The sequence below is a fragment of the Chrysochloris asiatica genome, unplaced genomic scaffold, assembly GCF_000296735.1.
Source record: "Chrysochloris asiatica unplaced genomic scaffold, ChrAsi1.0 scaffold00011, whole genome shotgun sequence".
Taxonomy (NCBI): domain Eukaryota; kingdom Metazoa; phylum Chordata; class Mammalia; order Afrosoricida; family Chrysochloridae; genus Chrysochloris; species Chrysochloris asiatica.
The window spans coordinates 3,607,801-3,615,586 of record NW_006408529.1 but is presented as its reverse complement, the minus strand read 5'-3'; the positions used below and the strand labels follow the sequence as shown (position 1 = coordinate 3,615,586).

Sequence of the window (7,786 nt, the reverse complement as noted above, 5' to 3'; positions counted from 1 at the left end):
GTATGTTGGAAGACAGTTTATTGAGTTATTTTAGATGGTTAATGTTGTTGCTGTTGTTTAGTGCCATGGAGTCTTTCTCCCATGGAGTGGCTGGTGGACTCCAATCAATGATCTTGTGATTCACAAGTCCTGTGCTTATCCTACAAAACCACTGTACTCCCCATTTTGGATGGTAAATATGATATATTGATAAAAGAATAGCTAGTCAACAAGTTATCCTAGAAAAAAAAATTAAAAGTAATTCTGCACAAGCCAGACCTAAACTTGGAATCTTTTCATTTCACACAATGAAATTGTTGGCTAGTAGTAGAACAGCAGGATGGTGGACTTGTACATTTCCAACTTAAGATGAAATAATATATAATTTATATATTCATTGTATGTCTGATGGTATTGAAAAGCCTTCACAAAAATAGCTATAACCATCTGATTATACATAGCATAATCAAATGTCTAACATTCAAAAGCACTACTCAGAAAAGTTTAAGGGGTAACTTCTAACATTTTGTAGAGATTTCAAAAAAAAAAGATTTATGGTAGAATATGTCTATTCAAATGACTGTCTCTTCAAAAAAAAAAGTTCTACGTGATCACTATTAAGTCTTTTGGAATTTCCATATCTCACAATGTTATCCATAATTCATGATCCATACTTTTTAATGCCTTTGCATAGTCGATAAAACACAAGTAGACGTCTTTCTGGTATTTTCTGCTTTCAGCCAAGATCTATCTGATATCAGTAATGATAATCCTCTTCTGAATCTGATTTGAATTTCTTTCTTTTTATTTAACTCAGAAGAGCCAGTTTGTAAATTTCTACAGCTTTGTCATAAATTTCTACCTGAGTACCAATGATAACTTGCAACACTTACACTAGTTTATCTGTGTCACAAACAAACAGAATATGGCCATGAGCAGACAAGTCCAGAGAAGTGCAATGAGGGGTTCTGCCTTGCTACTGGTGCTGATAACTTCCTGCTTCAGTTCATCTATGATTAGCTTGCCCTCCAAATCCCAGATCTTTATACTGGGACCCGTAGCAGACCAGAGCCAGTAGTGGTTGGGATTGGGCATTAACGATGTCCCCACCATCTAGGGTATAAAGGTGCTTGCCTTTGTTGAGGTTCTACAACATGGCCTGGCCATCCTGGCTCCCAGAAGCATATAGGGGACCATCTGGAGAGACAGTTACAGTATTAGGTACCCTGTATGGCCAATTTGATTGGTTTTCAGCTTGCAGTTAGCCAGGTCTATACCTTGACCAACTTGTCTAAGTTACAGGAGACATTGTTGGGGTTGTTGCTGCTGGGTGAAATGCGGGTACAAGACACCCACTCAGAGTGGCTACCATCCTGAAGATTGTACTTGCAGACATCCAGAGCATTCCACAGCTTGATGGTTTTATTTCAGGAGCCAGAGACAATCTGTGGGTTTTCTAGAGAAAGAAAACCAGAGATTCTATGTATACAAGTTTATATCATAGAAATGGCTCATGATTGTAGAGATAGGAGAGTGCCCAAGTGCAGGCCAGGAAGACCAAGATCAGTGTATGGCTCCAGAGGGCAGGAATCCTAACTTGAAGCACAGAGCAGGATCTCAACGTTAGAGCGGGGGTTTCGGGAGGGGGTGGCAGCAGGGTGACAGTCTGTCTACCAAGGCCTGGGCAGTCTCTAGAGGTGTGGGGAACATGAACTGAGGTCACAGGAACAGGTTGCATGGTCCTTCTGGTGGGCATCTGGTTTACCAGGACACTTGTCAGGCAGGCCAGCAGGTAAACATACTGTCCTATTTGGCCCATTCAAACATGCCCATTTATTCGCCCATCTGCCCCGTTTCTCCACTTCCCTCTCCCTCCCTGTACATTGCCCCCCTCCCCAGCACCCAAGCTCTCCTGTGTCCAATCCCCGCAATGGTAGCCTTTTTAAATGGTTGGAATCTTTGTCATTCCTTTCATGAAAAGGTGATGTCTCAGCCCCTCCTATTAGTCATATCATTGCAGAAGAACTGATGCTATAGAACATACAGAAGTGATACTATGAAACATCCCAAATAAGATCATGCAGGGAACCTAAAGAGAGCAGCTCTTGGCTAATGTGGGATTTTCAGGTGTGACCTTAGACAATTACAAAAGCTTTACCTGACACACCTCAAGAGGAAAGCTGTCCTCCTTAATCAGACTTAGTGCACAGTTAGTACATTGCCATCTCTGGAAGGTGTTGCAATAAAGGACCAGACATGCTTTTTCACACATCTGTATTCCCAGTCCAGGCAACTCCATTTGGAGGCCTCTTGATGGGAGAAGAGGACATGTGGTAGAGGAAACTTTAGCAAGGTTCTTTCTCAGCAGCTTCTCCTGAAGACTGCATATCAGGGGGAAGAGGGAGCACATTGCAGACACTTTTTTTCCTGCTCTGATCATTGATTTTGCACTAGTAGCACTTCGCCTCATCCTATCCCCAGCTCCTTGGTCAATGAAACTGCAGAAACATTTGGTCAGTGTCATATATCTACCCTAACTCACCTGGCCCACAATTGAGTGTTGATCCTGATACCCAAAATAAGTCAGAACTTTGTCTAGAATTAACATATTGCAATGTCCACAATTCGAGCTTGCCAGTTGTTCCATTGGAGAAAGATGAGACTTTTTGTTCCTGTGAAGACTTAAAGCCTCGGAAACCTTATACAGGGTCACTAAGTTCGAGCCGATTTGATGGCACTTACTACTAACAACAAGTGATTAAAAGTTTGACAGTTACTTTTATTTTGATTCATCATGATCCACTACTCCAACACCTTGACAGTTCAGGCCAATTCGGCTTTTGGATAGCAGACACCTTCCATCCAGCTGTCTTGAAATTCTGGTTCTCTAAATGCTTCCTATCTGGAGCCACCAACCATGTTGTGAGAAGCCAACCCTCATGGATAAAGCACATGTGACTGTTCTGGCTTACATTCCCAGCTAAGCCTCCAAGTCATTCCAGTCCAAGCACCTGACTGTGGGTGAAAAACTTCAGATGACTGCAGCTTCAAATATGAGAATCACCTTCATTTATTCATTTATTCCCAGGTGAGGCACCAGGCATGTATCAGGGATAAGTTATCTTGATGCACCCTCTATTTCTGAACCACAGAAACACTGCGTATAGAATTGGTTAATATTTTGGGCCTCTGTATTCAGGATTCCCATACATTTGTTAGTTGATCATACTGTGGTGACTCTGCCTCTGATCGTGTAAATAGGGGCATCACCCATGATAGACATGGAAGCTCTGCCTCTGATCGTGTAAATAGGGGCATCACCCATGATAGACAAATTTCAGTGGACCTTCCGGATGAAGAACACAATAGGACAAAGGGATAAACAGTATACTTCTGAGGGATTGTTGTTGTTATTTAGTGTTGTGGAGAATGTACTAACTCATGGAGACACAGTACAGGTTTATGTGGAGCAGCTAGTGGTTTTGTACTGCTAATGTTGTAGCTAGCAATCCAGTGCTTATCATACAGTCACATACTGAAAACCTTATGAATAACTGTAAAACATTGTCTGACTTAATGCCATAAGATCAGCCCCTCAAGTTGGAAGGCACTCAGAATATGCCTGAGGAAGAGCTGCCTCTTCAAACTAGAGTCTTCAGTAATGATATGGATAGAGAAAAGCTTTCAGGACCTTCAACTGCTAATAGGATACAACTCAAAATGAGAAGAAATACCATCAAACATCCATTGATAATCAGAACAAGGAAAGTGCAAAGCATGAACATAGGAAAATTGGAAATCCTCAAAAAATGAAATAGAATGCATAAAGATTGATATCCTAGGTATGTTGGTGTTGGTGTGAAGTCCCATAGAGTCGATTCCAACCCATAGCGATGCTCTATAGGGTTTCCAAGGAGCAGCTGGTGAGCTTGAACCACTGACTTTGCAGTTCAAATGATTTTGCAGTCTGATGCATTAGCCCACAGTTCCACAACAGGACTCCAATCCTAGGTATAAGCAAACTGAAATAGACAGATATTGACCATTCCGAATATGGCAATCATATATACTATGTTGGAATAATAAACTGAAGAGAAATTGTGTTGCATTCATAATCAAAAAAAAAAAAAAAAAAAGCTTTTCAAGATCTATCTTGAAATAAACGCTTGTCTGTAATAGGATTTCTATACACATACAAGGAAAGCCAGTTAATAAAACCATTATTCAAATTTACACACCAACCACCAAACCAATGATGAAACCATTATTCAAATTTACACACCAACCACCAAACCAATGATGAAGAAGCTGAAGAATTCTACCAATTTCCTCGGTCTGAAATTGATCACATGTGATCAAGATGCATTGATAATTACTGGTGACTGAATTGTGAAAGTTGGAAACAAAAATTAAGGAAAAGATGGTCAGGGAGCTGTCCAAAATCCAAGCCAATTTCAGAAGAGGAGGTCAAATGAAGAATATCATTGGTTAAAAGCAAAGAATATCAGAAAGATAATCTTTATTGACTATGCAAAGACATTCAATTGTGCAGCTCATAACAAACTATGGATAAAATAGAAGAATAGGAATTCCAAAACATTTAATTGTGTTCATGGGAACTTGTACATAGACAAGAGGCGGTCTGTCAAATAGACAAGGGGTTATTTTGTTGTTTAAAATCAAGAAAAGTTTGTGCCAGGGTTGTATTCTTTCATCATACTTATTTAATCTATATGTTGAGCAAATAATATGAGAAGCTGGTCTATATGAAGAGGGCAGCATCAGGATTGGGAGAAGACTTATTAACAAACAGTAATGGTGGCTCTGTTGGTTAATGTGCTAGACTGCAAAGTTGGTTTGCACCTCAAGGTTGGCAGTTCAAGCTCACCAGCTGCTCCTCAGAAACCCTATATGGGGTCACTATGGGTCAGAACCAACTCGATGGCACTGAACAACAACAACAACAATATACAGATGACACATCTTTCTTGCTGAAAGCAAAGAGGACTGAAGCACTTGCTGATGAAAATCAAGAATAGAACCTTCAATATGAGAATCAACTCAATGTAAAGGAACAATAAATCTTCACAATTAGACAAATTAGCCACATCATTATAAACTGAGAAAAGATCAAATTTGTTAAGGATTTCATTTTACTTGGATCCACAATCAATGCTCATGAAAGCATTGGTCAAGATATCAAAAGACTTATTACATTGGGCAAATCTGCTGAAGAAGACCTCTTTAAACTATTAAAGAGCAAAGATGTCACTTTGAGGACTAATGTGAACTTGACCTAAGCCATGGTATTTTCAACTGCCTCACATGCCTGTTAAAGTTGGACAGTGAATATGGAAAAATAGAGAAGAATCAATGGATTTAAGTTATGGTGTTGGCAGAGAATACTGAAAGTACCATGGAGTTACAGGAGAACAAGAAAATCTGTCTTGGAAGAAGTGGAGCCAGAATGCTCCTTAGAAGTGAGAATGGGGAAGCTTCGTCTCAAGTACTTTGGTCATGTTATCAGGAAAGACCAGACCTTAGAAAAGGACATCATGCTTAGTAAAGTAGAAGGCCAGGAAAAAGAGGAAGACCCAACAGTGTCTGCAACAATTGATTTAAATATAACAATTATGAGGATGGCACAGGATCAGGCAGTGATTTGTTCCATTGTGCATAGGGTCACTATGAGTGGGATCCAACTAACCACACCTAACAACAGCAATGTTTGAGGTTGTTTGGTATTACAGTAGGTACATTGAACATACTATGATCATATATTTCAGAATTTCCAAATGGCATATATTTCCAGTATTCAGTACATTTGATTCTTCAAGAATTTGTGCATTTGTCAGATTGCTGGGCTAACTTTTTTCTTTTGAGAATACAGTATCTATAACATTTATTTTGCCAGAAAAAGTTGGGAAAGGCATCACAGAAGAGGTAGTAATATATATATAAATGTTACTGAAAATTGCCTGATTCACTTAATGTGTACTTGGCACTGCCATTCAGGGTCAATATTCAAAAACCTTTAAGGTTTTTGAAAAGCACCTCAAAATCATTTCTCAGTTGCATACGACTTGATCTTCAGTTTTGTCATCTACTTGCACTTGATAGAAATTCTGTGTCACTCTCAAGGTAGTTTTGCAAGGCAGGCCAGTTACTATTATGACAGCAGATGATGGAAAAGGAAGGCTGGTTTCTCTGTTCTTCTCAAGGATAAGATATAAAGTAAGAGTGAGACACATGCAAGGAATCTACTGCCTTTTTATATTTATGTTAGTACTGTCTGTGTCAGTACCTCCATATTGGTTTGACATTTATTCTTCACATCTGAAAAGAAGCAGAGCAATGTTTTCTTTGCTAACATAATTTTTTTAAAATCATTTAATTATGCCCAGAAGCTATATAATGGGACCATATAGAGTTTCGGAAAAATAAAACCAATGAGTGAATCAAGACCTTTTGTATGTTATAAGTATTTTGGGGGACAAGTGCTAATTGAGGACACAGTAACATTATTATTATTATAACTGGTTAGTCACTAAACCATGATTTCAGAAGGAAAGGAAAAAGCCGTTAGCCATTATACACAAGAAGCTTACTGTTAGTTTTCTACAAGAAAAAACTGAAGCTAGAAGACAAAGGAGATTATCTTCAGGCATTATTAATCTATTGTTTCACTATGTAGATTTCATATTAATCTGTTAATTATAAATGTTCCAATGTTGTGTTTCTTCAGAGTATCCCTGCTTTATTTCCCCCTCCTACTTTCAGTTCTCTCAGCACTGAACTCTGAGTGACTGTCTTCTCTGGTAAATTCAAATCTCAAAGATATCTGTTGCCACAGTATCACAACTAATTTTCTCCTTTCAATTAAAGGTCATAGTTTGTTTGAGAAGAGCAAGAGGAACTGCAAGAAGCATATTGACATTGTGTAAATGAGAGCTGAACATTAAAGGGTGTATAGTTAATGAACAAAAGATCATTGCTTCCTGTGTAATTGCAGTATTAAGGCTTCATATTGAATTCACTGAAAAGGTGATGTGCCAGAGGACAAATAGTCAGCCAGGCAAGAGAGTGCTCAGCTCATTCAGTGGATGTCCAACCTCTCTCTGTTTCTTCCTATGTATAATTTGAGTATAGGGCCTAACAGTCCCTTTGAAAGAAATAATGCATGTTTTCTCTTTAGTATAGAGATATAGAGTAATTATAGCACATTGTTCTGGTCTGTATTACTCAGTCCAAGAAACTGTGTAATGAAGCTGAATTTTGTTCATCAGGGGATATGAAAAAGAATTATAAAAGAGAGGAGATCATTCTAAAGGACATACTAGATATTAGGCCTATAGAATCTAAGACATTCTATAAATTTGCAAATACTAAATGCAGATATAACTACATTTTATTATCTCATTATGTAGCGCTGTGGGATAAGGCACTGAACCACAAGATCACTTTGAACTGCAAGGTTCAAATTCACCAGCTGCTCCGTAGAAACCCTATACAGGATCACTATTAGTCGGAATGACTCAATGGCATTTAACAGCAACAACAAAGATAATTAAAAAATGGCTGCTATAGTACATTAGCCAGGAACTGCTATAGATTCAAGCCAGATTCAGATTAAGGTGTGGAATGAGGAATATGACTCTTGTCAAACAGAGTTTGACTGAAAGCAGAAAATACCTGTGCTTTTTTGACTATGCAAAGGTTTTTAACTGTGTGGATATGACAAGCTATTGGCAACATTATGGAGAGTGAGTATTCCGGAACTCTTAATTGTGCTCATGAGGAAACAATA

General features: G+C 38.7%; 1 pseudogene; it reads right to left on the bottom strand.

Moving 5' to 3' along the window:
* Positions 1–787: 787 nt before the first annotated feature.
* Positions 788–7,786, bottom strand: part of LOC102823265 — an 18,974-nt pseudogene continuing 11,975 nt past the window's right edge.